Raw genomic sequence first — 20,631 nt, 5'->3', positions numbered from 1 at the left:
TTAGTAACCCAAAGATGAGACCTCTAATATTTGCCCGTCCTCATATAAATATTAATCTTTACAATGGATGGCTTGGAGATGACATCATCAGGGGGTCACATCGGTACTGAGTTCTGTGTTTCCGATAATAACTAGAACGTTGTATCTGGCCTACTTTCTCCATCCCCGTTATCCTTTATAACCGTGTGTCTCAATAATGGAGTTCTGGCTTCTGCCACTTGGCAAGTGTGTGTGTGCGCGCGGTTCGATATCAGTTGTTTTAGTGTGTGTGATGTGCGCCAAGTGGTAAGCCGCTCTGTGCTCATCCTGCTGTGACTCAAATCCAGAACAGGCCAGTGTGATCAGTGCCAACGTGTATGTTGCAGTTTTATGCGTGTGTGTGAGACGTTCACCTTTAGGCCAGTGTGAGTCAGCCAGTGTGGACGCCCAGCTCTGTCGTTAATCAGCGGGCAGAGCAAGTTTGTGTTTTCCGTAACCTACTTTCAGTAAGAGAGGAGAAGGGCAGAGGTGAGATGGGCCGAGATAGGGGGAATGAGGGCTTCCAGTTGGTTCCTATAAAGGGTTCACTGAGAGGTCATCGTGGCCCATTAACCCAGGCGGCTTCTTATCATTACAGCACAGCTTAGGAGAGAAGGAACGTCCTTAGCTTTGGGATAAATCCAGTCTTAGCCCACATCTAAGGTCTGGAGGATAGAGGAGGGAAAAGGATAGCTGAGAGGAGGGATCGCCCAAGGCTTAAATATTTACAAATGACATGTTTTGGAACTTCCAGAGACGCCTTTGTGTGTGTGTGCGTATGTTAGTTTGACACACACACACACACACACACACACACACACACACACAGGCTCATTCACACTGAGCTTCATACTGAGCCCCAACACATGGATCAATAGCCAGCTCAGTAGTGGAGCAGTAATATGTTGTCCATGTGTTTGCCAGCTGTGGGGGAATAGTTATGTCAAGACACAGACAGACAGGGCTTTAATACACCCTCCTTCCTTCACTTCACTGACCAGAGGAAGTTTGTCCAGTGGAGTCATCAGCTGGGTTGACCACTATGACCCTACTCTATTTATCGTTACATGGACTTGTCTTTTCCAGAGCCAGACTGCTGATCTGGCGTCATTAAACAAGCAGACTGTTGGGATTTCTCCGCTCCAACTGTAACAATTAAAACATTTTAAATGGTCCATGAAACAGAAACACTGTACAATAGGAATGCACTGACTGCCAAGTAAGATCTATTAATCTGTGGGTTACATGGTGTTCATTACCTCGTCAGCAATATGAGGATAGGGGCTACTGAGTTTACACAGCAACACAGAGAGTGGGAGAGAATGAGAGGGAGGGAGGAAGAGATAGCTACTGTAGAGGAGGAGGGGGGGGCTGTGCAGTGCCTTTCCATACAAGGAGAGGTTGGGGGAGAGGAAGGGAGGAGAGAAGGGGAATTACAAGGGGATACAATGGAGGAGGGTTGTAGAAAGGTATATCTGGAGAGAGAGACTGTGATAAGGCTCCCTGATCCTGCAACCACACGGAGTAGAGAGAGAAGAAGAGAGAGTGGCTGGAGCTGTCCTGCTGATATATCCTCTGTCACTGACCGACTCGTCCTGACCAGGTAAGAAATTCAGTCTGCATCTCTTCAGACACTGAGTACCGGCATGAGTATTAGTGAGCGTGTGTATGGGCGTGCGTACTGGTAAAAACTGCACGTTTCTAAATGTTTTTATATTTGTGTGTGAGTCTGTATTTGTTTGTCCCTGTGTGCTAGTCTGTATTTGTGCGTCCCTGTGTGTGTGAGTCTGTATTTGGGCGTCCCTGTGTGTGTGGGGTGGTACAGTGTGTGTTTAAGATGCTATGTTGTGTGTATGTTCCGGTTACCAAAAGGCAATGGTGAGAGGGCTGTCTGAGTGCTGCCTCTTACCTCCTCCCTACTTTCTGCTGATTAGTTTTATCATAAAAGAACAATGCCTGGTCTCTGCTTCAGGATATGCTCCTCTCTCTCTCCAAACCCAGCCTGCATTCATCTGCACCTCCCTTTTCTCTTTCTCCAAACTCCTGCCTGTACTGTCCACACTGGGGTTTGTCTTCAGCTTGCATTTGCAAGAGAGTAATAATATGACCTCCTTTCATGGTGTGTGTGTGTGAGAGAGAGAGAGAGAGAGCCCTGCACTGCATGAGGTTAGTGTAACTACAAAGTGTAAGAGCCCGAATGACCACAGGCACTCTGTTTGGCACCACTCCACATGTTGTCTTGTGCCCGAGAAACCCAAACAAACTGCTGTGTCTAAGTCTGTTAGTGTGTCCACTGATGAAAACTCATGTGTATTTACTGTAGCTGTGTGTCTGAGTATGATGCTGTGTCTGGGTATGAGGCTGTCTGGGCTGTGTCTGGGTATGAGGCTGTCTGGGCTGTGTCTGGGTATGAGGCTGTCTGGGCTGTGTCTGGGTATGAGGCTGTCTGGGACGTGTCTGATTATGAGGCTGTCTGGGAATGAGGCTGTCTGGGACGTGTCTGGGTATGAGGCTGTCTGGGACGTGTCTGGGTATGAGGCTGTCTGGGACGTGTCTGGGTATGAGGCTGTCTGGACGTGTCTGGTTTAGTTGGTATGAGGCTGTCTGGGACGTGTCTGGCTATGAAGGCTGTCTGGAGTTGCCTGAGTATCAGCTGTTGGGACGTGTCCTGGGACGTTCTGGCGTTGGGTATGTGAGGCTGCGGGCTGTGCCTGAGTATCAGGCTGGTCTGGGACGTGTCTGGGTATGAGGCTGTCTGGGACGTGTCTGGGTATGAGGCTGTCTGGGACGTGTCTGGGTATGAGGCTGGTCTGGGACGTGTCTGTATGAGGCTGTCGCTGTGCGAGTATCAGGCGTGTCTGGGACGTGTCTGGGTATGAGGCTGAGTCTGGGCTGAGTATGAGGCTGTCTGGAATGTGTCTGGGTTGAGGCTGTGTCTGAGCTGAGTATGAGCTGTGTCTGAGTATGATGCTGTCTGGGCTGTGTCTGGGTGTGTCTGAGTATGAGGGCTGTCTGGGCTGTCATTGTACATAAGAATTTGTTCTTAACTGACTTGCCTAGTTAAATAAAAAGTGTCTGGGCTGTATCTGGGTTGGCTGATGATAATGAATGTGTTGGTGCTGTTTCTGTGGCTGATGAGAATGAAATGGTGTTGTGCTGCTCTTTCTGTGTTGATGAGAATGAATGGTGTCGTGTGCTGTTGCTGGTTTCTGCTGTTGATGAGAGATGAATGTGGGTCAGTGCTGTGCAGCTATAGAATAAATTCGTTGTGCTGTTTCTGTGCTATGAGAATGAATGAGTGTCAGTGCTGTGCTGTTTCTGTGCTGATGAGAAATGAATGCTGTCTGTGCTGTTTCTGTGCTGATGAGAAATGCAATTGGTGTCGTGCTGGTGCTGTTTCTGTGCTTGCATTGAGAATGAATGGTGTCGGTGCTGTTTCTGTGCTGATGAGAATGAATGTGTTGGTGCTGTTTCTGTGTTGATGAGAATGAATGTACCTGTGCTGTTAGTCTGTGTCAGTGGTCTGTGGTGTGTCTCTGGTCTGTGGTGTGTCAGTGGTTTGTGGTATGCCTGTGGTGTGTCAGTGGTGTGCCACAGGTCTGTGGTGTGTTAGTGGTCTGATCTGTCATTGGTCTGTGGTGTCTGGTATGTCAGTGGTCTGGGGTGTGTCTCTGGTCTGTCAGTGGTCTCTGGTCTGTGGTGTGTCTGGTCTGTCATTGGTCTGTGGCGTGTCAGTGGTTTGTGGTCTGTCTGTCTGGTGTGTCTGGTGTGCCACAGGTCTGTGGTATGTTAGTGGTCTGTGGCGTGTCTCTGGTCTGTCTGGTCCCGTGTGGCTCAGTTGGTAGAGCATGGCGCTTGCAACGCCAGGGTTGTGGGTTCATTCCCCACGGGGGGACCAGGATGAATATGTATGAACTTTCCAATTTGTAAGTCGCTCTGGATAAGAGCGTCTGCTAAATGACTTAAATGTAAATGTAAAATGTCTGGTGTGTCAGTGGTATGTCTGTGGTGTGCCACAGGTCTGTGGCATGTCAGTGGTCTGTGGCGTGTTAATCTTGGTGAGTCAGTTACTGGTGTATTTCATCCTGTATCCTGACTGCACTACCAACCCTTGTATTTCTAACGTCAGTAAGTCCCATACAATGGCAAACTGATTGTTGAGAGATTTGCACTAAACAACTTTCCATTGCCACTGTCAAGACTCGAGAAGGATATTGAAAGGTTGTTGCATGGTATGTGATGTTTCTATAGGTTAACATATCTGCATGGTATGTGATGTTTCTATAGGTTAACATATCTGCATGGTATGTGATGTTTCTATAGGTTAACATATCTGAGCCCCCTAAACAGCTGGCAGGCACAGAATGCAAACAGTTAAAATGAGCCAACACACACACAAACCCATCATACAACACATTGTCCCTGAAGCCTATTTCTGGTGCCAGATAATGTGACCTCTAATGTAGGCTGCTCCAAAACTCCACTTTTTTTCTCATGGCGTATCACCAGTAGGCTGCAGCGATAGGTCACTGTTTGCAGCCATATATGTCAGCATGTTACCCATTCCCCTCTAAACGTATATTATGAACCGCAAAGTTTAACAGGCAACCATAAAAATACCATGAGTATGGAAGCAAAGAGGAACCTGCTTTGATCGCACAGTTCTGTCATCTGATCATCTCAGCGGCTGCAGCTCTGCTGTACCAATACTGCAGGGAGGGGGGACTGGTCACATTAGCCACATTATTATTATTTTTTACCTGTATTTAACCAGGTAGGCCAGTTGAGAACAAGTTCTCATTTACAACTGCGACATGGCCAAGATAAAGCAAAGCAGTGCGACAAAAACAACAACACAGTTACACATAAAACGTATGTACAGTGTGTGCAAATGTAAAAGAGTCGGGAGGTAAGGCAATAAATAGGCCATAGAGGCGAAAAAAATGACAATTTAGCATTAACACTGGAGTGATAGATGTGCAGATGATGATGGGCAAGTAGAGATACTGGGGTGCAAAAGAGCAAGAGGAGAGATAACAATATGGGGATGAGGTAGTTGGGTGTGCTATTTACAGATTGGCTGAGTACAGGTACAGTGATCGGTAAGCTGCTCTGACAGCTGATCCTTAAAGTTAGAGAGGGAGATATAAGACTCTAGCTTCAGTGATTTTTGCAATTCGTTCCAGTCATTGGCAGCTGTCGTGTCTTTGGTACCGTTAAATTGAAGACTTATAGTTTTTATCATAGATTCCTATAATTAGGGATTACGCGATCACTTGAGTAATRACGTAATTAATTAACTATGAATTCGAGGGCACCAGGGAAAGTTATTAGATTACAAAGTTATAATTTCCCAATATAACCTTTCAGATATTTTCATATCTGATCAATGGTCTTCTAATTAATGATTTATTTACTCTACCTTACGTCAGTCTCATTCCAAACGTCGTAAATCGCTGATCTGCACGAACCCAGTCTTCACTATGAGTCATCCATACATCAATTGTCTTAAATCATTTATTTATTACTAACTAATTAATTCACAGAAATGCATAAACAAACAAACTTAAAATAGTTACATGAAATGGGAGAAAATATGCCCTAGTGGACTAAACCGGCATGGCGGCTGTTAGACAAAGGGAAAGTTGCGTTCGACTAAGAATTCACTACAGAGTCCATAATTATAACAATTGACATGCTAATCCTTACACATGAACGCTCACTCATTCGGGAACAATTGCAATCAATATATATAGTTACGTTCAGTGTGTGTCGCCTTGGTCGTTGGAGTGAAGTTCTGTCTCGGTTGTGGATTGTTCAGAGTGTCATTCGTTATAGAATGTATGTTTCGGCGGTTGTCTTTCTTCGCGTTCAATGATACCGAATTCCTAGCTGCAGACTAGTAATTAATATCAAAGACTTGTTCTTATTCTGTCGGTATCGATAGTCTAAGAGTTTAACCACGTGGGATGGTTAAAAGATTCAGCAGTCTGGTCTCAAACCTTTGTCCTCTCGTGATTGAGAGAAACATGGTCTGGGGTAATTTCTTAAGAGTTGGCTTTTATTCAGATAGCAGAGAGGGGTGGTCCCATGGTCTCTGACCCAACTGGCTCAGGGGCGGTCCTTGGATTTAGTTCAAATACAACCGGGAGTTGTATTTTCCTTCATTAAACAGTTCAAAATCATATTACACAATTATACAAACAGTATCATACTCACTCATTCATTTTATACAACACACAGATGTAAACCTCATATCTGAGGTTATTATATAAACAGCGGTATGGTAATGTGGTCCCACAGTCTCACGTGAGTTTCCCACATGGTGACCAATGGACATGTTAATAGCTGGACTCCCCACCGGCCTTTAATACTTTTTCCGGAACATGAAATCTGTTCGTACCTCAAGTTCTGTGAGGTGGAAGAGAATTCCTTTGTCCTGAAAGTTTACCCTCTGTCTTAATACTGTTTGTGGTGGTGAGATTCTCAGGAATTTACGACATCTCTCTGTGATCACAGCATGGGTTGAAGGAGGAAAGGGGGAGGCAGGGAGAGGGGGATGGGGTTTGCTATACCCACGCAGGCAACGTCATGACACAGCAGAGAACTGGAAGGAAAGGCGGCCGAAGGAAGTGTTGGCTTTGGGGATGACCAGTGAAATATACCTGCTGGAGTGCGTGCTACGGGTGGGTGTTGCTATGGTGACCAGTGAGCTTGGATAAGGCAGGGCTTTACCTTGCAAAGACTTATAGATGACCTGGAGCCAGTGGGCTTGGCGACGAATATGGAGCGAGGGCCAGCCAACGAGAGCATACAGGTTGCAGTGGTGGGTAGTATATGGGGCTTTGGTGACAAAACAGATGACATTGTGATAGACTACATCCAATTTGCTGAGTAGAGTGTTGGAGGTTATTTTGTAAATGACATCGCCGAAGTCAAGGATCGGTAGGATAGTCAGTTTTATGAGGGTGTGTTTGGCAGCATGAGTGAAGGAGGCTTGGTTGCGAAATTGGAATTCTAGATTTAATTTTGGATTGGAGATGCTTAATGTGAGTCTGGAAGGAGAGTTTACAGTCTAACCAGACACCTAGGTATTTGTAGTTGTCCACATATTCTAAGTAAGAACCGTCCAGAGTAGTGATGCTAGTCGGTGCGGGAGGGTGCGGGCAGCAATCGGTTGAAGAGCATGCATTTAGTTTTACTAGCATTTAAAAGCTAGTAGAGAAAAGAGTCGGCCCGAGAATTGAACCCTGTGGCATCCCCATAGAGACTGCCAGAGGTCCGGACAACAGGCCCTCCGATTTGACACACTGAACTCTATCAGAGAAGTAGTTGGTGAACCAGGCGAGGCAGTGATTTGAGAAACCAAGGCTATTGAGTCTGCCGATAAAAATGTGGTGATTGACAGAGTCGAAAACCTTGGCCAGGTCGATGAAGACGGCTGCACAGTACTGTCTTTTATCAATGGCGGTTATATTGTTTAGGACCTTGAGCGTGGCTGAGGTGCACCCATGACCAGCTCGGAAACCAGATTGCATCGTGGAGAAGGTACGGTGGGATTCGAAATGGCCGGTGATCTGTTTAACTTGGCTTTCAAAGATTTTAGAAAGGCAGAGAGGATGGMTATAGGTCTATAACAGTTTGGGTCTAGAGTGTCTCCCCCTTTTGAAGAGGGGGATGACCGCTGCAACTTTCCAATCTTTGGGGATCTCAGACGATGCGAGAGGTTGAATAGGCTAGTAATAGGGGTTGCAACAATTCCGGTGGATAGTTTTAGAAAGAAAGGGTCCAAATTGTCTAGCCCAGCTGCTTTGTAGGTATCCAGATTTTGCAGCTCTTTCAGAACATCAGCTCTGGATTTGGGTGAAGGAGAATTGGGTGGGGGGGGGCTTGGGCAAGTTGCTGCAGGGGGTGCTGAGATGTAGGCCGGGGTAGGGGTAACCAGGTGGAAAGCATGGCCAGCCGTAGAAAATTGCTTATTGAAATGATTGATTATCGTAGATTTATCGGTGGTGACAATGTTTCCTATCATCATTGCAGTGGGCAGCTGGGGGGAGGTGCTCTTATTCTCCATGGACTTTACAGTGTCCCAAAACCTTTTGGAATTAGTGCTACAGGATGCAAATTTCTGTTTGAAAAAGCTAGCCTTAGTTTTCCTAACTGACTGAGTATATTGGTTCCTGACTTCCCTGAAAAGTTGCATATCTTGGGGGCTATTCGATGCTAATGCAGAATGCCACAGGATGTGTTATTTTACTGATCAAGCGCAGTCAGGTCTGGGGTGAACCAAGGGCTATGTCTGTTCTAAGTTCTACATTTTTTGAATGGGGCATGCTTATTTAAGATGGTGAAGAAAGCATTTTTAAAGAGCAACCAGGCATCCTCTACTGACGGGATGAGGTCAATATCCTTCCAGGATAACCGGGCCAGGTCGATTAGAAAGGCATGTTTACAGACCACCATCCAAGATGTAGCTGGCCATAAAGGATCTAACGTGGCAAGCGCTCCTGAAACATTCTAATGACACGCCCAAGCCAGCGCAGTTGGTGTTGGGTGACCATGGCCTCCATACTCTTGCAGTTGGTCTTAGCAAGTATTTCTGTATGGGGCACATAGTCGCACCAGGTGATTCCCAGGATGCGTTGCAAGCATCTTATGTGGAATCGCTCGAGCTGCTTGTTGTGGCGACTGTAAGTGACTCAGGCTTCACAGCTGTAAAGAAGTGTGGTGATGCAGACGGCTTGATAGACGGTGACTTTGGTGGAGAGGTGGAGAACCCTGCGTCTGAGTTTCCCAAAGGCAGTTGATGCTTGCTTGATCATATTTTGAATTTAGAGGTCGATACTGCACAGGTATTGGAAGGACGGGACTATTGCCAGTGATTTGTGTTCAATGGTGAAGACAGTCATGGTGGGTGGAGGGCTGGATCTCCATTGGCAGACCACCTCTGTCTTGGTGGTGTTGATATCCCATCCCACTATAGACCCTCACAGCCGCTACAAGGACAGGCTGATGGTCTTCCGGAGTGTGGGCCACAAGAGCACAGTCATCAGCATACTGCAGCTCAAGAACCCGCTCYGTCAAAACCTTGGTGGTTGCTTGGAGCCTCCTGATGTTGAATAGGTTTCCATCCAGCCTGAAGTCCACCGCAACACTGCTGCTGTCCTCAAGCTCCTTGTGGAGAAGCTGGGTGACACATAGGAGGAAGATGTTAAAGAGTACCGGTGCCAGCATACACCCCTACCTCACATCGATGCTTACTCGAAAAGGGCACTGACTCCTGCCCACCTATGGCCACCCGAGCCATCATCCCATCATGGAACTAGCAAAGTAGGTTGTCAAATTTGTCTGGACAGCCAAATTTGAGTAGAATGCCCCAAAGTAGTAACCTGCTCACAGTGTCGAAGGCCTTGGAGAGGTTGACAAAGGCCATGAAAAGGTCCTGATGTTGTTCATGGCACATCTCCTGGAGTTGTCCTGCCATGAATATCATGTGAACCGTACTCCTGTTCTTTCTGAAGCCTCATTGTGACTCTGACAGCAGTTCTTCTGTGATGTTGTTCACCAGCCTGTGTAGCATCAGCTTGGCCAGGACCTTGCCGGCAACAGCCAGAAGGGATATCCCCCGGCTGTTGCCGTAGATGGAATTGTCACCCTTGTTATAGATGGTGACAATGTTTGCATCCCGCCACTGTTAGAGGACAATCTCCCGGTCCCAATCTTCAGTGATGTACTGGTGGAGCGTTCTGGTGCAGGAGTAACCTCCATTCTTAATAGCTCTGCCGGGATGCTGTCAGCACCAGGAGTCTTGTTGTTCTTGAAGGAATGGATAGCTAATAACCGCTTGAAAGGTTTTACGTGCCTCCAACCGATTGTGTTTTTTTGTTCTTTTATCAGGTTGTTTGTAACTTATTTTTTTACTATTTTTGTACATAATGTTGCCGCTACCGTCTCTTATGACCGAAAATAACTTCTAGACATCAGGACTGCTATTACTCACCACGGACGACCAGAATCCTTTTTCTTTTTTCACGATTCTGGCAAGCCAGAGGCGGAGGATATACGGCTCCCTTGGGAACAGGCCCCGACCCCAGTGATCTGCGTGAAGAGGAGGCGGAGAAAGAGAGGCCGGAGGGCGGGCTGCCTTCTGAGGAGTCAGAGGCGAACGAATAAACCCCCACTCCCCTCAATTCTGCTAGCAAACATGCAATCTTTGGACAATAAAATGGACGAGATATTGGGAAGATTAAACTACCACGGGACATTAAAAACTGTAACATCTTATGCTTCACGAGTCGTGGCTGAACGACGACAATATCAACATACAGCTGACTGGTTATACGATGTACCGGCAGGATAGAACAGCGGCGTCTGGTAAGACAAGGGGCGGCGGTCTATGTATTTTTGTAAACAACAGCTGGTGCATGATATCTAAGGAAGTCTCGAGCTATTGCTCGCCTGAGGTATAGTTTCTCATGATAAGCTGCAGACCACATTACCTATCGAGAGTTTTCATCTATATTCTTTGTAGCTGTTTACATACCACCACAGTCAGAGGCTGGCACTAAGATAGCATTGAATGAGCTGTATTCCGCCATAAGCAAACAAGAAAACGCTCACCCAGAGGCGGTGCTCCTAGTAGCAAGGGAAACTTAAATCGGTTTTACCAAATTTCTATCAGCATGTTAAATGTGCAACCAGAGGGAAAATAACTCTGGACCACCTATACTCCACACACAGAGATGCATACAAAGCTCTCTCTCGCCCCCCCATTTGGCAAATCTGACCATAATTCCATCCTCCTGAGTCCTGCTTACAAGCAAAAATTCAAGTAGGAAGCACCAGTGACTAGATCAATAAAAAGGTGGTCAGATGAAGCAGATGCTAAGCTACAGGACTGTTTTGCTAGCACAGACTGGAATATATTCTGGGATTCCTCCAATGGCATTGAGGAGTACACCACATCGGTCTCTGGCTTCATCAATAAGTGTATCGATGACGTCGTCTCCACAGTGCCCGTACGTACATACCCCAACCAGAAGCCATGGATTACAGGCAGCATCCGCACTGAGCAAAAGGCTAGAGCTGCCGCTTTCAAGGAGCGAGACTCTACCCGGAAGCTTATAAGAAATCCCGCTACGCCCTCCGACGAACCATCAAACAGGCAAAGCATCAATACAGGACTAAGATCGAGGGGTACTGCTCTGACGCTCGTCGGATGTGGCAGGGCCTGCAAACCATCACAGACTACAAAGGGAAGCACAGCCGAGAGCTGCCCAGTGACACGAACCAACAGGACGAGCTAAACTACTTCTATGCTCGCTTCGAGGCAAATAACACAAACAGGCATGAGAGCACCAGCTGTCCCGGAAGACAGTGTGATCACGCTCTCCGCAGCCGATGTGAGTAAGACCTTTAGACAGGTCAACATTCACTAGGCCGCAGGGCCAGACGAATTACCAGGACGTGTACTGCGAGCATGCGCTGACCAACTAGCAAGTGTCTTCACTGACATTTTCAACCTCTCCCTGTCCGAGTCTGTAATACAACATGTTTCAAGCAGACCAGCATCGTGCCTGTGCCCAAGAACACTAAGGTAACTTGCCTAAATGACTACCGACCCGTAGCACTCACATCTGTAGCCATGAAGTGCTTTGAAAGGCTGGTCATGGCTCACATCTACACCATTATACCAGAAACCCTAGACCCACTCCAACTTGCATACCGCTCCAACAGATCCACAGATGATGCAGTCTCTATTGCACTCCACACTGCCCTTTCCCACCTGGACAAAAGGAACACCTATGTGAGAATGCTATTCATTGACTACAGCTCAGCGTTCAACACCATAGTGCCCTCAAAGCTCATCAATAAGCTAAGGACCCTGGGACTAAACACCTCCCTCTGCAACTGGATCCTAGACTTCCTGACGGGCCGCCCCCAGGTGGTAAGGGTAGGTAACAACACATCCACCAGGCTGATCCTCAACACAGGGGCCCCTCAGGGGTGCGTGCTCAGCCCCCTCCTGTACTCCCTGTTCACTCATGACTGCACGGCCAGGCACGACTCCAACACCATCATTACATTTGCAGATGACACAACAGTGGTAGGCCTTATCACCAACAACGATGAGACAGCCTATAGGGAGGAGGTCAGAGACCTGGCCGGGTGGTGCCAGGACAACAACCTCTCCCTCAACATGATCAAGACAAAGGAGATTGTGGACTACAGGAAAAGGAGGACCGAGCACGCCCCCATTCTCATCCATGGGGCTGCAGTGGAGCAGGTTGAGAGCTTCAAGTTCCTTGGTGTCCACATCACCAACAAACTAACATGGTCCAAGCACAACATGACAGTCATGAAGCGAGCACGACAAAACGTATTCCCCCTCAGGAGACTGAAAAGATTTGTCATGGGTTCTCAGATTCTCAAAAGGTTCTACAGCTGCACCATCGAGACCATCCTGACTGGTTGTATCACTGCCTGGTATGGCAACTGYTCGGCCTCCGACCGCAAGGCACTACAGAGGGTAGTGTGAACGGCCCAGTACATCACTGGGGCCAATCTTCCTGCCATCCAGGACCTCTATACCAGGTGGTGTCAGAGGAAGGCCTTAAAAATTGTCAAAGACTCCAGCCACCCTAGTCATAGACCGTTCTCCCTGCTCCCACACGGCAAGCGGTACCGGAGCGCCAAGTTGAGGCCCAAAAGGCTTCTTAACAGCTTCTACCCCCAAGCCATAAAACTCCTGAACATCTAGTCAAATGGTTACCCAGACTATTCACATTGCCCCCCCCCTCTCCACACCACTGCCACTCTCTTTTGTCATCTATGCATAGTCACTTTAATTAACTCTACCTACATGTACATACTACCTCAACTAACCGGTTCCCCCGCACATTGAACCTGTATAAATGTTACTTTTTTACTGCTTTAATTACTTGTTACTKTTATCTCTTATTCTTATCCGTATTTTTTTTAAACTGCACTGCCGGTTAGGGGCTCGTAAGTAAGCATTTCACTCTAAAGTCTACACCTGTTGTATTCGGCACATGTGACTAATAAAATGTAATTTTATTTTATTTGAATGGTTGAGGTCTTGAATGGAGGGACGGACAGGCAGTTCTTCCAGGATGGAGTGGTCTGTAGGAGAGCGCTGATTGAGTAGTGCTTCATTAGTGTCATCCCCACCTCTCAGGGGATCATGTTCTGATGTTTGGTTGGGTCATCTCACCTCATCAGGCGATCTGGTTTTGTGTGGTCCAGCCCACTACTCGATCAGGATCTGGTTTGGTGCGTCTCAGTCCCACCCACATCTCATCAGTGGATCTGGTTTTGGTGGTCAGCCCACCTCATCAGGATCTGGTTTTGGTGGTCAGCCCACCTCATCAGGATCTGGTTTTGGTGGTCAGCCCACCTCCAAGGATCTGGTTTTGGTCCTTCAAAGAGTTAGACAATCAGCTGTTTTCATGGGGGTGTTGGAGCGAYTTTTAGGGCCATAGATAGCTTTAGTTGAGTTGTAGACATAGTGCATTTTATTTTTGTCTGAATTTATTTGTCTACCATTCGTTCTGCAGAGCACGCAAGGTTGTTTGCACTTCCTTGCACTATGCATGCCATTGCTTGCAAAGGGTAGCAGATGTGAGGGCTCCCGAATGGTGCAGCGGTATAAGGCACTGCATCTCAGTGCTAGAGGCATCACTACAGAGCCTGGTTCGAATCCAGGCTGAATCACAACAGGCTGTGATTAGGAGTTCTATAGGGCGCCGCACATTTTGGCCCAGCGTAGTCCGGTTTAGGGTTTGGCCGGGATAGGTAATCATTGTAAATAACAATTTGTTCTTCACTGACTTTTAAATTTGGTGCAAATATAACAAATGTGGTGCTGTTGAGAGTAGCCCTGTGCGCTAAAGCCGTACAAGTACAGAGAACTGGGGCACACACACATTCACATTCTCTCTCCTCTCTCTCTCTCTCTCGCACGCACGCACGCACGCGCAGTACAGTTGAAGTCGAAGTTTACTTACACTGAGGTTGGAGTCATTAAAACTTGTTTTTCAAACACTCCACAAATTTCTTGTTAACCAACTATAGTCCGTTAGGACATCTACTTAGTGCATGACACAAACAGTTGTTTACAGACAGATTATTTCACTTATCATTCACTGTATCACAATTCCAGTGGGTCAGAAGTTTACATACACTAACTTGACTGCCTTTAAAGAGCTTAGAAAATTCCAGGAAATTATGTCATGGCTTAAACCCTAACCCTTTTCCTGTTGAGGACACTTTTGATTGACACTTTTCTTCTCTCTGTGTCCACGTTAGATGATGTCATCGGAGCTCCTGTCCTTTGGTTGGCTGCAGCAGCTGCTGGTGGTGCTCCTGAAGCTGACCCTGTCCTTCGCCGGACCGACCAATGGGACAGAGTGTACAGCCAAAGGTCCTGCCTCCTACATTCTGGTCTTCACGGGTCACTGGAGCCCCCAGACGTTCCCTAAACAGTACCCACTGTTCGTCCCGGCAAGTGGTCCAAACTCAGTGGTAAGATGAGCCCAACTCAGTCCAAAATCAGCGCCTAGCCACTACAGACACTTCATGATACCCCCTTGATGATCAGAAAGAAGTGGATGTGAACAATACAGTGGGAGAACAAGTATTGTGATACTGCGATTTTGCAGGTTTTCCTGCTTACAAAGCATGTAGAGGTCTGTAATTTTAATCATAGGTACACTTCAACTGTGAGAGACAGAATCTAAAACAAAGATCCAGAAAATCACTTGTTGATTTTTAAGTAATTCATTTGCATTTTATTGCATGCATAAGTATTGATACATCAGAAAAGCAGAACTTAATATTTGGTACAGAAACCTTGTTTGCATTACAGAGATCATACGTTTCCTGTAGTTCTTACGACAGGTTTGCACCACTGCAGCAGGGATTTTGGCCCACTCCTCCATACAAGACTTCTTCCAGATCCTTCAGGTTTCGGGCTGTCCTGGGCAATACGGACTTTCAGCTCCCTCCAAAGATTTTCTATTGGTTCAGGTCTGGAGACTGGCTAGGCCATCCCAGGACCTTGAGTGCTTTTTACGGAGCCACTCTTAGTTGCCCTGGCTGTGTGTTTCGGTGTCGTTGTCATGCTGGAAGACCAGCCACGACCATCTTCAATGCTCTTACTGAGGAAGGAGGTGTGGCAAGATCTCGCGATCATGGCCCATCTCATCTCCCTCAATACGGTGCAGTTGTCCTGTCCCCTTTGCAGAAAAGCATTCCCAAAGAATGATGTTTCACCTCCATGCTTCACGGTTGGGATGGTGTTCTTGGGGTTGTACTCATCTTCTTCTTCTCTCAAACACGGCGAGTGGAGTTAGACCAAAAAGCTCTATTTTTGTCTCATCAGAACATGACCTTTCCATTCCTCCTCTGGATCATCAGATGGTCATTGGCAAACTTCAGACGGGCCGGCATGCGCTGGCTTGAGCAGGGGATTGCGTGCGCTGCAGGTTTTCTTTGAGACTGTGGTCCCAGCTCTCTTCAGGTCATTGACCAGGTCCTGCCGTGTAGTTCTGGGCTGATCCCTCACTTCCTCATGATCACTGATGCCCACGAGGTGAGATCTGGCATGGAGCCCCAGCGGAGGGTGATTGACGTCATCTTGAACTTCTTGTCTGTAGCCATTCCCGCCTTGTGCAGGTCTACAATTTTATCCCTGATGTCCTTACACAGCTCTCTAGTCTTGGCCATTGTGGAGAGGTTGGAGTCTGTTTGATTGAGTGTGTGGACAGGTGTCTTTTATACAGGTAACGAGTTCAAACAGGTGCAGTTAATACAGGTAATGAGTGGAGAACAGGAGGGCTTCTTAAAGAAAAACTAACAGGTCTGTGAGAGCCGGAATTTTTACTGGTTGGTAGGTGATCAAATACTTATGTCATGCAATAAAATGCTAATTAATTACTTAAAAATCATACAAAGTGATTTTCTGGATTTTTGTTTTAGATTCCGTCTCTCACAGTTGAAGTGTACCTATAATAAAAATTACAGACCTCTACATGCTTTGTAAGTAGGAAAACCTGCAAAATCGGCAGTGTATCAAATACACTGTATTTGAGTATCAAATACTCAAATACAGTTCTCTCCACTGTATACAGCATAAGCTCCTTACAGTATTCCAAACCATATTGGTATTGTCTCAATTATCTATAATGGCCTCATCTCTTTGCCCTTTTCCCCTCATGACAACTGGTTGGTGAATGGAAAGGACACTCATACCTTCACTCATCTCTCAAGTCCTTTCACTTCAGGGCTCCCAATTAAAAAGGGGGACCGAGGGGGGCTATTTTGAGAGAGAGCAGATCAGGGATAGCAGGCCGGTCCGGGATAGCAGGCCGGTCCGGGATAGCAGGCCGATCAGGGATACTGGCTCGGCCTGCTCCTTTCCTCACCTGATCAAGTGTTGGAGGTTTGAGGGCTCACAGCTGGCCAATTAACCCGCCTCGGGCCTCTCTTTCCCCCCATAGCCTGGCCCTGCGGTCCCCCTGCTCCAGCCAACCCCCAGCCCACTACACACACACACACATGGGGAGAGACAGAGAGACACTAATGAGGAAAGCAGTGAAGGGGAGGTAGAGAGTGGTGAGGCAGTCAAGCTAAACATTACCAGATGATGCAGGGTGGGTACCTTTCGCTCTCCCTCCTACTCTCTCTCTCCTTCTATCTCTCCTTTCTCCTTCTGTCTATTCCCCCTACTCTCTGTCCTTCTGTCTCTCTGTCCTTCTGTCTCTCTGTCCTTCTGTCTCTCTCTCCTACTCTCCCTCTCTCCTTCTATCTCCTTCTCTCCATCTGGGGGCTGCTGGTGTCCTGGAGGCATATGAGTGCTGAGATGTTTTTTAGGGTGTGGTGGGGTCAGATATCTTACCTCACTCAGGGAGGGGGGAAGGGGGATCAGGATCTACTTGGCTCTGCTGCCCTGCCTTACCAGCGTGGATGGATGGCAGATGCGTGTGCCAGAGATGTGTGTGCGCCAGACTTGATCTCTGCATCACTGTCTGTGGCCGCCGTTGGTTTGTCTGGCTTCCAGAACTCCCAGCCATACCCTTTCAGCCTGCCAGAGGGTGACGGCCTGTTTCTGCATATAGAGACAGTAACCTTGCACATGCTGTAGGCCCTGGGGACATGGACACGTCTCTGATGACTTTAGACTGGAGGGGACCAGGGGGTCAGGGAAGAAAGTTATACAAGAGAGTCATTAGTCAGAGGGGCCAATGAATGGAGTTTGTTACAGCTGGAGAAGAAAACCATGACCCATTAGGGGTCTGGGAGTTGAGGAGGGGGATCATTTTTTGCAGGAATAATTTGAAACGTGACATGTTATTATTGGGATTCAGGGACTTGAAGTTTGTAGGAAACCTGTTAGTATGGAAATGAAATGAAGTGTGTATGTGACGGCGGTAGAGGAGAAACAGGATCATGTGTGTTTTTTGGGTGCGTCTGGAGTGTGTGTGTACGTGTGTGCGTGTGGTGAGGTAAGGCAGAGATGTTATGAGACAGACTGAGACTGTGGTCGCTGACCCTCTGCAAGCCATATAACAACTGATCCTGGGCCAGGTCACATGAGGCTTATAATGGAGAGTGACGGGACAAAGAACATCAGTTCTTAAGGGCAAAGAGAGAACAAAGGCAACCATCTGTCCCAAAGTAAAGAAAACAGTGGTACTGTGAGATATCAGAAAAGGGGGTGTGAAGGTCTTAGTATGAGGTCTTGGTGTTAGTAAAGGTCTTAGTATTAGTAAAGGTCTTGGTGTTAGTAAAGGTCTTGGGATGAGTAAAGGTCTTGGGATGAGTACATTTTTTTATTTAACCTATTTTTAACTAGTCAGGAACATATTCTTATTTACAATGACGCCTACCTGGGAACAGTGGGTTAACTACCTTGTTCAGGGGCAGAACAACAGATTTTTACCTTGTCAGCTCGGGGATTCGATCCAGCAACCTTTCGGTTACTGACCCAACGCTCTAACCACTAGGCTACCTGTCGCGAGTAAAGGTCTTGAATGCAGTGAGATGAACTGACGCTAGATGAGAGAATGATGACATTAAGGAAGGAGAGATGCATTTTCAGAGGATTAAAAAATAACCTGTCTCCCTGTCCTCTCCCAACAGCTATCACCCATAATAAGCAGCACCGGCTGTTTCAGGAGGGGGCGCTGGCTAGTATAGGGGTGCAGAACTTTGCTGAGGTAGGGGTGACGGTAGATCTGGTGAAGGGGGCGAAGGATGCCAGGAAGAGACGAGCGGTCGGTGCCATGTACAGAACAGCAGGCATCGCCACTGGCATCGGGCACAGCTCCACAGAACTGCTGCTGCAACCACGGAGCCCACTGGTAGACATGATACACACACACAGGCACACAGGCACACACACACAGGCACACACACAGGCACACACATACGCGCACACACACCACTATTTACACACCCATGTGTGTGTTTGCATCAGCTATAACCCTGTCTTATTAGCACAGCCATTATTACACAAACAGGATCTGAATAGTGTACTGGAACTAAACTCTCTCATTCCCACTCTCCCACTCCTTCACTCCCTCTATGGACACAGCTCTCTCTGATGGTGAAAGTGATCCCCAGCCCTGATTGGTTCGTGGGGGTGGACAGTCTCAACCTCTGTGAAGGCGGCAAGTGGAAACAGGAAGTGACCCTTGACCTCCAACCCTTTGATGCAGGAACAGACAGCGGCTTCACTTTCTCCTCTCCCAACTACCCCACCGTCCCCCAGGAAAACATCACACGGGTGAGACTTCTCCCCTCTTTTCACTTTCACCTGAGGGGGAAAGAGGGCCATGGAGGTTACCCCTTCCTCTGTAATGACTAGGCTTTAAATAAACCAAACGTAGCCTGTATAGGGGAAGCGGCCCACCCCCTTTTATGTAGGTATGCTGCTAACATTACCCTAATATGAAATACTTGAAAGTATAGGCCTAATTTAGTTTTACCTCTAACATAATGTCACAGTTCAAGCACACAGCTTTGAATTATTAATGAGTACCGGTCATAATCTGGGATTTTATTTTGTGTTTTAGGGTTTGTTGTTGACAGTTTTCTATGTGCTGTTGTCCCCCTCCAGATTACTTCCCAGATGCCCAAGCACCCAGCCAACTCCTTCTACTACCCCCGTCTCACAGAGCTCCCGCCCATAGCCTCCATACGGCTAACCAGACAGAGACGTTCATCCTCCCGTCAAACTCCCATGTCCAATCACATTCTGCCTCACCCAATCCACCCTCAACGCTTCTCAGGTAGGTTGACATGGACACGGTCGTGTGCATGCCTCTTTCAAATCTCTCTCTTTCTCTCTCTCTGTGTTAATCAAATTTCTGTGTGTTTCTGTGCTATTAATTCACTACATTCTCTCACTCTCTCTCTCTCTATCCTCCTCTCAGAGACACCTTTGGATTGTGAGGTGTCTCTGTGGTCGTCTTGGGGTCTGTGTCTGGGGCCCTGCTCCAGTGGAGGGGTCCGCCACCGTACCCGCTACATCCTCCTGTGGCCAGCTAACGCTGGAGCCCCCTGTCCTGAGATGGAGGAGCAGACCGAGTGCACGGCACACAACTGCCTGAAGCCCCAGTGACCCCTGACAGAGTAGGGTGAAGTTGCCCCTAGACACTGATCTAGTCTTTTAGGTTGAGGCCAGTAAGGTTAGGATTCGGTTGGGGAATGGTAAGCTGATCCTAGATCAGGGGGAACTTCTAGTTGGAGCGACTCCCATCTCCAAGTTAACACTGGGACTCATACACATTGCCGGACTCTGAGAATTATGCAACACCACAAACAGACCACAATAATGCAAGCAATGGACTCTTTCACTGCAGAATGCCAGTTTTGTATTAAATGGAGTTTACTTTTTGATGTGGTCTTGGTATAGAGTACTAAAGTCAATCTAAAGTCAAACCAGTCCTCTAATACTTTTCCTTGAGGACTTGTATTAAGAAACACTGTTGTTGATCGATGACAAGCACCCACGTGGCAAAAGAGAACAATGAAATGATCAGTGGACATAAGAGAGACACAGCTATGTAGAGTATGTCCTTGCACATAAATAATACTCTCTTACTTTGTGGAACCTGGGGCATTGATTTTATATGGGAATCTTACATGATGCTCAGCTCAGCGCACAGCCATCATTCAACAACCACACAGACAGATTTATAAATACCCTTTTCACAAGACACAACTGAAGGCTAACTATAGCCCAGTACCCCATGTCAGAAACCCTAGCCAAGTTGGAGAGACGGTTTTATAAAAGAAAAAAAGATACAGGTTTTGTTTTTGCAGTTATATCTGTTCACTCTTTTAATTTGTAGGACACATTTTGTATGTTGTGTCTTGTGTAACTCATGATGAAATAAATACAAATGGAGGTGTTTTCAGTAAATAGAAAAGTCTGTTTTCTTTGATTTCTGCCAATGCCAAGGGAGCTGAACAGTCTTAATGTGTTAGTTATGAAAAGGCCTTGAACAAATGTGAAACTGCTGTCACACTGAAGAACGCCCTTGAATTATGTCTAATAGGAGTTCCAGTAATCCACAATTTATTTGT

The 20,631-nt window shown here is 47.1% G+C and overlaps 1 pseudogene; it reads left to right on the top strand.

Annotated features, from left to right (window-relative positions):
* Positions 1 to 1,533: 1,533 nt before the first annotated feature.
* LOC111967364 (spondin-2-like) lies at positions 1,534 to 20,020 on the top strand (annotated as a pseudogene).
* The last annotated feature ends 611 nt before the right edge of the window (positions 20,021 to 20,631 follow it).

Source organism: Salvelinus sp. IW2-2015, linkage group LG8, assembly GCF_002910315.2.
Source record: "Salvelinus sp. IW2-2015 linkage group LG8, ASM291031v2, whole genome shotgun sequence".
Lineage (NCBI taxonomy): Eukaryota > Metazoa > Chordata > Actinopteri > Salmoniformes > Salmonidae > Salvelinus > Salvelinus sp. IW2-2015.
Note: the sequence above shows the minus strand (reverse complement) of the source record. Positions and strands in the feature narration are given on the sequence as shown.